At 38.9% G+C, this 12,650-nt stretch overlaps 1 non-coding gene across 1 annotated transcript; it reads right to left on the bottom strand.

The window, feature by feature from the left end:
- Positions 1 to 1,260: 1,260 nt before the first annotated feature.
- Positions 1,261 to 1,367, bottom strand: LOC141709882 (small nucleolar RNA R71). The gene has a single exon (XR_012570436.1). It is a non-coding gene; the product is annotated as a small nucleolar RNA R71 (small nucleolar RNA).
- Positions 1,368 to 12,650: the final 11,283 nt, after the last annotated feature.

Genomic DNA, 12,650 nt, shown 5'->3' with positions numbered 1-12,650 from the left:
AAGCGACAATGGATCTTGAGGTTTAGAACTTGCCATGCTAGCATAGGTTCATGTATGTGTATGCATGATTAGTGGGTAACTCTAACCGTTTTACTTACCCTGTGTAATCATAAGGAATAACTTGTGCTTAAATCGTTATGTTGTCAAATTCTGTAGACATATAGGGTCTCAACATAATTGATGCCTATTCAACTTCTATCTTAATTGTGGATGTTTGGTAGAATGGTATTAGTACAACGAAAGTTGGCTTTTATCAGTTTCGTGTTGTTCGATTAATATCATCACCGTTTCATGCTAAGGGTAATAACAATAACTATTGAAGGGAATAGTAATGAAGTTATGATCTCATGTGTGTTTAATATTGTTAATTCAAGTGTCAATTAAGTGTTTAATTCTCGTAGTTAATTATAGTTAATAATTAGTTAATCAATTCTACGTGTTATTGTCTTAACATTGAGAAGTAATCATGCATTGGTGAGTAAGTGGTAATTGAACATAATTAGTCTGAGTCTCTGTGGGAACGAACTAGAAATTATTCTATATTACTTGCAAACACGTATACTTGCGTAAATTATTAGCGCGTGTTTTGTGCCTAACAAGTTTTTGGCGCCGCTGCCGGGGACTCGGCGTATTTGTGTAGTTTATGTACTTACCATCAATGGTCATTAGGGTTCATTGATTAAGACGTGTTACTTATTATTTCCGGTTGCGTTTCAGGTACTTTAGCGAGCGTTTATGCAAACACGTTCTCGTACTCGCAAGAGGACTTTAGATACGGTTGAGGAGACAGACTCAGTTCTTGATATTCCGGAGAAGATAGATTTTGAAGATTCGGATAAAGAGAGTGAGCAGAAAGAACCAGTAATCATGGGTGATCATATAGTTCCAGCAGATCCAGCTCTGATGGACTTTTCTCGGCCTAAAATTGATGACATTCAGTCAAGCATCCTTCATCCGGCTATTCAGGCCAACACTTTTGAAATCAAGCCGGGCACTATTCAGATGGTGCATAATTATGTTTCTTTCGGAGGTGCTGCTACTGAAGACCCCAATATGCACATCAGGAATTTTGTCGAAATCTGTAGTACTTTCAAATATAATGGTGTGACTGATGAGGCTATCAAGCTGAGGCTTTTCCCATTCTCTCTAAGGGATAAAGCTAAGGACTGGTTACATTCTGAATCAGCTGGGTCCATCACTACTTGGCAAGATCTTGCGCAAAAGTTTCTGGTGAAGTTCTATCCAATGGCGAAGACTGCAGCTATGAGGAGTGCTCTTACTCAGTTTGCGCAGCAACCAACAGAATCTATGTGCGAAGCTTGGGAGCGCTACAAGGAGATGTTGAGAAAGTGTCCACATCATGGTATGCCTGACTGGATGGTAATCACTGGTTTCTATAATGGTTTGGGGGCCCAATCTCGGCCCATGCTCGATGCAGCAGCTGGAGGCGCCTTGTGGGCCAAAAGCTATACTGAGGCTTACAATCTTATTGAAACTATGACTACAAATGAGCATCAAAACCCAACTCAAAGGATGATGTCTGGGAAGGTAGCAGGTATTCTGGAAGTTGATACAGCTACAGCTATTGCAGCGCAGCTCCAAGCGCTGTCTTTGAAGGTCGATTCTTTAGCCACCTATGGAGTCAATCAGATAGCTATGGTCTGTGAACTTTGTGCAGGTTCTCATGCTACGAATCATTGTTCTCTTGTTAATGAATATGTTCAATATGTGAACAATTATCAGCGACCGCAGCAGCCTGTGCCGGTAACTTATCATCTTAACAACAGAAATCATCCCAATTTCAGCTGGAGCAATACTCAGAATGCTATTCAGCAACCATATCAGCAAGGCGTAAGTAAACAGTTTAATCCACCTGAATTCCAGCAACCACAATATTATGCTCAAAGGCAATCATATCCTCAACAAGGAGGTGCTGCTCCACCTTCTAGTGCTGATTTCGAGGAACTCAAGCTGTTGTGCAAAAGTCAGGTTATTTCTATCAAGACCTTGGAAAATCAAATCGGTTAAATAGCCAATGCAGTGCTCAATCGTCAACCTTGCACACTTCCCAGTGATATTGAAGTGTCAGGCAGGAAGGAAGCTAAAGAGCAAGTTAGAGCTATTACCTTAAGGTCTGGAAAAGTTGCTGATGCTGAAAAAGTGAAAGACGGAGAAGCTGAAGTTGTTGATGAAGAAGAGAAGCAAAAGGAGAAAGCGGCGGAACCAAGGAAGACTACTGTTGAACACACTCTGCCTGAGGGTAATACAGGGGAGAAACAACTCTATCCTCCACCACCTTTCCCTAAGAGATTGCAACAACAAAAGCTGGATAAGCAGTTCGGTAAGTTTCTGGAGGTGTTCAAGAAACTTCACATCAACATACCTTTCACTGAGGCTCTGGAACAAATGCCTAGTTATGCAAAATTCATGAAGAGTATTCTTTCAAGGAAGGTAAAACTGGATGACCTTGAGACCGTTGCTCTAACAGAAGAGTGCAGTGTTGTGCTACAACAAAAATTACCTCCAAAGCTTAAAGATCCAGGTAACTTCACCATTCCTTGCACCATTGGCAAGTTATCTTTTGACAAATGCCTGTGCAATTTGGGAGCCAGCATCAATCTGATGCCATTGTCTATCTTCAAAAAGTTGAATTTTCCTGATCCAAAGCCCACCTACATGTCTCTACAATTGGCTGATCGGTCTATTACATATCCACGAGGCATAGAGGAGGACGTGTTAGTAAAGGTGGATAAGCTCTTCTTCCCTGCAGACTTTGTCATTTTGGATTTCAAGGAAGATAAGAAGATCCCCATAATCTTGGGAAGACCTTTCTTGGCTACAGGCCGTACCTTGATAGATGTGCAGAAAGGTGAACTTACTATGAGGGTGCAGGATCAGGATGTGACATTCAATGTATTCAAGGCGATGAAATTCCCTACAGAAGACGAGGAGTGCTTAAAAGTGGATCTGATTGATTCTGCGGTAACTTCAGAACTTGATCATATGCTAATGTCTGATGCATTAGAGAAAACCTTAGTGGGGGAGTTTGACAGTGATGATGAGGATGGCAATGAGCAACTATAATATCTAAATGCTTCTCCTTGGAGGTGAAAGCTAGACATGCCATTTGAATCTCTTGGTACTTTTCATCTCAAGAATACTGAAGGAAAGCTCAAACCATCTATTGAGGAAGCACCTACTTTGGAGCTTAAACCATTGCCTGAACACTTGAGGTATGCCTTTTTAGGTGATGCATCTACTTTGCCTGTTATTATTGCATCTGACCTTTCAGGTCGTGAAGAGGATAAGCTTTTGAGAATCTTGAGAGAATTCAAATCGGCAATCGGATGGACTATAGCAGATATCAAAGGGATCAGCCCTTCGTACTGCATGCATAAAATTCTGCTATAGGAAGGTAGTAAGCCGACTGGTGAGCAACAACGACGACTTAATCCTATCATGAAAGAAGTCGTGAAGAAAGAAATTCTGAAGTGGCTAGATGCAGGAATCATATATCCTATTTATGACAGTTCTTGGGTGAGCCCCGTGCAATGTGTACCTAAGAAAGGAGGTATAACTGTGGTAGCAAATGAGAAGAATGAGCTCATCCCCACTCGAACAGTCACAGGATGGAGGGCATGCATGGATTACAGAAAGTTGAACAAGGCCACGAGAAAGGATCACTTCCCTCTTCCATTTATTGATCAGATGTTTGACAGGTTGGCCGGTCATGAGTATTATTGTCTTATGGATGGCTATTCGGGGTATAATCAGATTTGCATTGCACCAGAGGATCAAGAAAAGACTACCTTCACTTGTCCATTTGGCACGTTTGCTTTTCGCAGAGTTTCGTTTGGCTTATGTGGCGCACCTGCCACTTTTCAGAGATGTATGATGGCTATATTCTCTGATATGATTGGAAATAATGTCGAAGTGTTCATGGAAGACTTCTCCGTCTTTGGAAATTCGTATGATGAATGTTTGAATAATCTTCGTGCGGTGCTCAAAAGGTGTGTGGAAACTAATTTGGTGCTCAATTGGGAAAAATTTCACTTTATTGTGCGTGAAGGCATTATTCTTGGGCATAAGGTCTCTAGCAAGGGTCTTCAGGTGGACAAAGCCAAGGTGGGAGTCATTGAAAATCCTCCACCACCTATTTCTGTGAAAGGAATCCGTAGTTTTCTTGGTCATGCGGGTTTTTATCGTCGTTTCATTAAGGACTTCTCGAAGATATCTAAGTCATTGTGCAACTTGCTCGAGAAGGATGTGCCTTTAAAATTTGATGATGAATGCTTGGAGGCATTCGAGACTCTCAAGAAGAGTTTGATAACTGCACCAGTTATTACGGCACCTGATTGGACAGACCCTTTTGAGATGATGTGTGATGCGAGTGATTATGCGGTGGGAGCAGTTCTTGGGCAGCGCAAGAATAATCTTTTTCATGTGGTCTACTATGCCAGTAAGACTCTAAATGGAGCTCAAATGAACTACACCACTACTGAGAAGGAGCTCTTGGCTATAGTCTTTGGTTTCGAAAAATTTTGATCTTATCTGCTTGGGACAAAGGTAACAGTATTCACTGATCATGCTGCCATTCGCTATTTGGTCTGAAAGAAGGATTCGAAACCTAGACTTATTCGTTGGATGCTCTTGCTACAGGAATTTGAGTTAAATATCAAGGATCGAAAAGGTACTGAGAATCAAGTAGCTGACCATCTCTCTAGATTGGAGAATCCCGATTCTACTTCACATGATAAGACATTGATCAATGAATCTTTTTCGGATGAGCAGTTATTCGCAGTTCAGGAGGAAGAGCCATGGTTCGCAGATATCGTGAACTATCTTGTCAGTAATATAATGCCTCCTAATATGAATACAGCTCAAAAGAAGAAGTTTCTGCATGAGGTGAAGTGGTACATGTGGAATGAACCATATTTGTTTAGACAAGGAGCTGACCAGATCATCAGGAGATGTATCCCATTCTGTGAGACAGAGGGGATATTACGAGACTGTCATTCCACAGTTTATGGTGGACATTATGGTGGTGAAAAGACAGCAGCTCGTATTCTGCAAGCAGGTTTTTTCTGGCCTACTTTGTTTAAGGATGCACATCAGTTCGTTTTAAGGTGTGATCGTTGCCAAAGAGTGGGTAATCTTACGAGGAAGGATGAGATGTCGTTAAATATGATGCTTGAAGTCGAGGTCTTTGATGTTTGGGGAATCGATTTCATGGGACCATTTTTCTTGTCCTGCAATAATCAGTACATCTTGCTGGTAGTCGATTATGTCTCAAAATGGGTAGAAGTCAATGTTCTACCGACAAATGATGCAAAGGTAGTGTTGAATTTTCTTCATAAGCAGATTTTCACAAGGTTTGGAACGCCACGAGTAATCATAAGTGATGAGGGGTCGCATTTCTGCAACCGTAAGTTCACTTCTATGATGCAGCGCTACAATGTGAATCATCGTGTTGCTATTGCCTATCCTCCACAAATGATTGGTCAAGCTGAAGTGTCTAATAGAGAGATCAAGCACATTCTAGAGAAAGTTGTTTATCCGTCAAGGAAGGATTGGTCTTCAAAGCTCGATGAAGCTGTTTGGGCTTATAAAATAGCATACAAGACTCCACTTGAGATGTCCCCGTTTTAACTTGTTTATGGTAAGGGATGTCATTTACCTGCGGAGCTTGAGCATAAGGCTTATTGGGCGTCGAAGAAGTTGAACCTTGATCTAGATGCAGCTGGAAAGAAGCGAATGCTTCAGTTAAATGAACTTGATAAATTTCGACTCCAAGCGTACGAGAACAACAAAATGTACAAGGAAAAAGTGAAAAGGTGGCACGACAGGAAGCTATATCCTAAGTCATTTGTGCCGGGGCAGCAAGTTCTTTTATTCAACTCTCGACTCCGACTTTTTCCAGGAAAGTTGAAATCAAGGTGGTCTAGACCTTTTATTGTCAAAACTGTGTTTCCACATGGAGCGGTGGAGATTTTTGAGAATGATCCGGGCCAAGCATTCAAGGTTAATGGTCAGCGATTGAAGCATTACTATGGGGACACGGCAAACCGGGAAGTGGTTAGTGCCGTTTTATTGTCAACTTGAGCAAGGTACTCTAAGTCAAGCTAATGACATAAAAGGAGCGCTTCTTGGGAGGCAACCCAAGATTTGTTATTATAGGAACCCTTAGAAGTCAGTAACCTATCCAAAACACAAAAAAATTGGGCAAGAAATTTTTTATCCAGACACCCTCTAGGCGCCCGCTCAGCTCTGCTGGGTGGCCGCTCAGGATGCTGGGCGCCCGCGCAGCTTTGCTGAGCGGCCGCTCAGCCCCCGGCTGTCTGAATTTTTTTTAGCCTTATAAAAATAAAAATAAAATCAGCAAAATTCAAAATAAAAACACAAACCCACAACACACGAATTCTTTTCCCATTAACCCACGTTTTCTCCCTCAAACCCCACTCCTAATCAATTTCTAACCCTAATCCCTACCCTATATATACATACAACTCCTCCATATACTCTCCCATATACTTTCAAGCTTAAAACTCTCTCTCATATTCAAAAACACAACTTTTAAACACTTTTTCTCAGTTTCAATGGCACCCAAGAGATCACGAACTATTGATAGCAGCAGCACCGTTCCTACTGCTGATTCTTCAAGGAGAACTGCTGCGAGACCTCGTTTATTTGATGGGGCTATTGAGGAGGAGTATACTAGGCTTTTGGCTAAGCCGATTCTGAAGGAGAGGGGATTCTTACCATCGGGGAGGGATGGTGAGTTATTGTCGATGATTGCTGAAAAGGGGTGGATTTCTTTTTGTAAGTCGCCGGAGGCGGTTCCGATGAGCGTGGTTCGCGAGTTTTATGCGAACGCAAAGGCAGAAAATAATGGGTTTACTGTAGTTCGTGGGCTTACTGTGGATTATCATCCGGAGGCGATTCACCGTGTGATTGGACAGCGACAACGGAAGCCCACAGAGGATAATTGGAATGAGAAGCCCTCCGAGGAGTTTGATTTGGATTTGATTTGTGCTACTCTCTGTCAGCCGGGCATGGTTTGGAAGTTCAAGATTGGAACTAACGAGTATCGTTCTTTTCCGGCGATTACGATGAATAGGTATGCCCTTGCATGGAATGCCTTTATTTGCGCTAATATTTTGCATACTTCACATGCACATGAGGTTACATTTGAGCGAGCAAGGTTGTTATGGGGTATTTTGAATGAGGAGTATTGTGTGGACCTTGGTGAGTTCATCTACCAAGGGATTCTGAAGTTTTTGAGGGGAGTGAAGCACATGAACATCCCTTATGCATCTACTGTCACGAAGCTATGCCGAGCAATGGGAGTTCATTGGCCTTCTCACGAGCATTTGTAGATGTCGGCCGCTCCTATTGATTCAGCGACTCTGAATGCGATGCAGGAGTGGACGGGTGGAGAGCCCGAGGAGCATGGGTTGGGTTATCGTCTTCTAGGAGGACGTCCAGCAGCTGGTGCTACCATGGCTAGGCCAGGTCATGATGAGGTAGGCTCTTCTAGAGCTCAGGAGGGTGCTGGGATGGCTGATGCCCAGTATAGGAGGTTGTCGAGGAGGATGGATGCGATGTATGAGTCGTAGAGTAGTTTCGCTTAGGAGCTCACCCTTGCACTTGGGACTGCTTTCAGAGGCCTTGGAGCTGACATCCAGTGGCACGTTTTTGGTGAGGACTCTGCTTATCCGCCTCCTGATACTCCACCCTCTGAGGGTGATGATGATGATTTCTCTGAGTAGGTATACCCTGTGTTTCTTTCTACTACCTTCACTGGGGACAGTGAAGATTTTAAGTTTGAGGGTGGTAGTTAAGAAATATTTGTGTGTGTGTGTCATGTAGTTGCATATAATTGCATATTTTTGCCATATAGTTTTTTTTTAATTTTATTTTATAGCTTTATTTTTCATGTCATTTAGCTCATGCATATACCATGATCCCTTTTGTGTTGCTTTACCAATTGATTTGTGATATTGATGCGAGTGTAGTGACAGCGTTAGAGTGATGTTGAGTCTTGTAGGATGACATGCATGCTAGAAATACTTGTAATTTCACTAAGTCTTAGAGTATTCTTAAGGACTAGATTGTTGTCATGGTTTGATGGTTTTTGAGGTTAATCTATTGATTATGCTTAGAATTTATAATAGGTTCTTAATGATAAAAGGCGTGAAAAGAAAAAAATTGGAGTAAAAATTGGAATTCATTGCTAATTGTGGCTAGACGTCAAATGGCTAGTAGCCGGCTCGTATTTTTATGCGAGTAGTCTAGGGTTGAGCAAGATGGAGCGAAACGCACTTGCTCAGAAATTTGAAAAAAAATAGAAAAAAAAAGAGAAAAAATAAATAGTTAATGCATAATTGATCACGAGTGGGCTTTTTGGTATTCGAATTATTAAGTTCTTAGGGGACTTTGTGCCTAGTGACCTAAGGCTTTTATAGTCTGGGATCCGTTAACCTAACGCTCGCTAAATGGATGCCATTGTATAAGTCTTTTGTGGACCTCACTCATTGCACGGTCAAATAAGCATTTGTTGTTGTGTTGAATAAAGGCATGATTCTGTAATAAGCTCCAGTAATCTTGAAGTGTTATAAGTCATTTTGTGCCTAGAATTTATTCTTCGTATAATCATGTGATTGCCTTGAGGATATTCGAGTTATTATAATTGATCTAGTTTCGAAGCATATCTGTTAAGCATCCGCACACACCACATTTCTGGTTGTATGTTAGTTTGCATGATTTGATTGATCTTTATTCACCTAATTGCATTTGTTGAGATGTTATGAGTTGGTTGGTTTAGTCGTTGTAAGGGGGATCGTTGCATTTCATATAGATTGCATTCATGCATGTTTTTGTTTTATTTTTGAGTCTGTGACGCTTGAGGACAAACATCGATTTAAGTTTGGGGGTGTGATAAGTGGCATTTTATACCACTTAGAACGTCTTATAATGGCTTGAATTGATGTCTTGAAATCAAGTATTTTGTGTATTTGATGCGTTTTTCTAGTGTTTGTGCATTTCAGGGTATTACTTGTGTTTGAGCGGAGATTTCAGGAATAAGCCTAAATATGTGCTTGGCATTGCAAGTGGGAAGTTAGGAGCAGCAGAAAATGGGAGCAAGTTAATTAATTTTTCAGTGAGGTGCTGGGCGCCCGCTCAGCCTGGCTGGGCGGCCGCTCAGGAAGCTGGGCGCCCGCTCAGGATTGCTGGGCGGCCGCTCAGGGTCGTAAAATAAGATACTGATTTTTAGACTCCTGATTCTGTTGGACTTCCGACTTCTGAGATAGCTGGGACTTGTGGGGCTTCTATATAAGTAGTTTTCAGAGACGTTTCACGTGTAGAGAATCGTGGTATCAATCGAGGAGCAAGGAGAGAAGGAAGAAGACCGTTGCACATCACAACGAAGAAGAGGAAGCATAGTTTTCTTGTGATTCTTTTATTCGTTGTATCAGTGGATGCTAGTTTTTTTTACTTTGAACCTTATTACTCTTATGACGTACTCTGGTTTTAATAAGTAGTTTTATTAGTTATTCTCGTGTGTTATTATCAGGTTTTCATATGAACCCATGGTGACGATGAGTTCAATCATGGGCTAATCATGATCATGGGGTCGTAACGGATTTACTATGGAATTCTTTAGTTAGTTGTTTAATACCTTAGTGTGTAATGATTGTATGATATCTAGTATCGGTTGTGCTTATTCATCTTATGTGCGTCGCGAATATATAAGATAGGGTGTTAATCTCTTGTGAAGTGACAGTGGATCTTGAGGTTTAGAACTTACCATGCTAGCATAGGTTCATGTATGTGTATGCATCATTAGTGGATAACTCTAACCGTTTTACTTATCCTGTGTAATCATAAGGAATAACTTGTGCTTAAATCGTTATGTTGTCAAATTCTGTAGACATATAGGGTCTCAACATAATTGATGTCTATTCAACTTCTATCTTAATTGTGGATGTTTGGTAGAATGGTATTAGTACAACGAAAGTTGGCTTAAATCAGTTTCGTGTTGTTCGATTAATATCATCACCGTTACATGCTAAGGGTAATAACAATAACTATTGAAGGGAGTAATAATGAAGTTATGATCTCATGTGTGTTTAATATTGTTAATTCAAGTGTCAATTTAATGTTTAATTCTCGTAGTTAATTATAGTTAATAATTAGGTAATCAATTCTACGTGTTATTGTCTTAACATTGAGAAGTAATCATACATTGGTGAGTAAGTGGTAATTGAACATAATTAGTCTGAGTCTCTGTGGGAACGAACTAGAAATTATTCTATATTATTTGCAAACGCGTATACTTGCGTGAATTATTAGCGCATATTTTGTGCCTAACAAAGTGACAATTTACTAAAGTAACTAGCATTTCTTATTGTACACTGTGTAAACCAGTAGTTAACTATGATATAAAGTTAACACCGGTCCTTTGTTAGAAGTAACAATTACATCAGAAATTCTTGTATTCTCTCAAGATTGAAGCTAAGCTCTTTAACAACAAAGAACCTAGAAATTTTGTACCAAAACATTCTTAATTTTAATATAAAATTAAGTGAGTTTTGAAAATCTGTGTTATTCATAGCTGCATGTTTAATTTATGTTATAACACATCTTACTACAAGATTTGATTTACTTTGTTCAAAACCAAAACAGTTTAAAAAAGCATAAAAATACTAAAACACATTCACCCCCCTGTGTGTAATTCATTACCTAACATTACTAAATTTGTAAAGTTATATTGATATTGGGCATAAAAGTGAAATGACATTTTAGGCTGTAAGTTGAAACAATGTTTAAGCTCTTTATTCTCTGAAATCCACTATTATTATCATTTTAAGAAGTATCCAAAGTTGATAGACATTTAGGTGGATTACAATACTTTTCAAATTCTTGTGCACGGTTAAACGTTTCGGATCCAGATCCTAAATGGGCCATGAACAGTCACTACTGCCAGGTTGGACACTTCGTTTCATATTTTTATTTAGCGGTTGTACATGTAAATGCAGCTTATGAGTTTGTTTATGGTTATCATGAGTCATGACATAATTAGTTAAACAACAGACACCAAAATATTACATAATTTTGGTGTTTGGTACATATAGTTAGTTGACGGAATATCTAATACTGACTTCAACATGTATATATTAAGAAATTTTTATGTGATCCCTCAACAGAGTATAGCTTTCTCTATTAAATAAATTGAGTTTGTACTTATGCCAGCATTGTAATGATGAATTATATACAAGGAAAGATAGTTCTCGTAGAAGGATGTCGCGAGAATACAGGAGTGTCAAAATTGTGCTCAACAAACATAAAAAAATCCAAGATGATGACTATTTATTTAAAAGTCATTTGATTTAAAATTAGTGTTTCTTTTACCTGTCGTGAAAAAATTTGTGACTTCTGTGCATAGATTTTATTTAGGTAATGATAATTTATTTAGCAATAGTTTTAATATAGTTTATGCTTTGTTGAGAAAAAAAATTATATGAGCACTTTCAGTTTGCTCTTGCTTTAAAATGAATTCTGAAAGGTTGTGTCCCCTGTGTTATTGTTGTCTACTCTGTTTACTCGGTTACAGTGAAGACTTTTTAATGTCATGACTATGTTACTTGGTAGTAAAAATATGTATTCAAGTTACAAAAAAAATGATTCTTCTGTGTTTATGAGATATTTCTTAATATTATAAACTAACCATTGCCCCTAGTTATGTCCACTAGGTGCTATTTTAATTTTCTTGCGAGTATTAACGCTTCATAGGCAATGTTTTGGCGATTTTCATGGTTTTCAAGTATCATCCCCCTTACATTTCAAAACTAGATCCTGAAATTCGGTGAGTTTCGCCTACTCTTGTATCTCTCCTTAACAATTTTCAAACTAGTTTATAATGGTGCAGGTGAGTACATGAACTAATTATATATAATCAATTTATATTACTTTACAATCTTCTAAATTTGTTAACGTATATGGTATTTTGCTTGTTTTCACCGTATTAATGAGTTTTTATTTTCTCTTAATTTTCTTCATTCTGTTTGGTCTTGTCTACATGGCTTGAATCAGTTTACATCAAAAATCGAGGTGGTGTTAATGTCGTAAAACTAATTTGTTTTGGTGTTTTACCTCTCTATGTTCTTTCTTTGTCCTGTAGAGTATTGATTCATATATTAGATTCACTGTTAGCTCAAGCCAATCATCTTTTAAAAATTCATCATGTCCTCTTTTCGTCGTATTGTAAATCATGTATAGTTAAATTATAGTTGATTTTCTATATATGTTGTTTGTCCGTGTTCCCTTGACCCATTTTTAATTTTATTTTTAATTTTAAAACCAGGCTACGAGAGGATAAGTTTGTACTAAAATGATATATTTTGTAAGGGCTGTATCAGTGGTTGATTTGCGATTTATAAACTCCCTTATACATTTTAAATTTGAATTTATTGTGTCACCTTAGATAAGTATTTTGAAAATTTTCATGCCATTATTTGACTGTGAATTGATTATGATTAGCACTTTTTAGTCACTATTTTTTCCCAGTGATTTAGTTTAAGAATGATATGTGGTATGTTTTATAATCAATATTTGATAGAATTATTTTTTGTTCTGTAATTATATTAGGA

This window comes from Apium graveolens, chromosome 2 (assembly GCF_009905375.1).
Source record: "Apium graveolens cultivar Ventura chromosome 2, ASM990537v1, whole genome shotgun sequence".
NCBI lineage: Eukaryota > Viridiplantae > Streptophyta > Magnoliopsida > Apiales > Apiaceae > Apium > Apium graveolens.
This window is presented reverse-complemented; position numbering and strand designations above follow the sequence as displayed.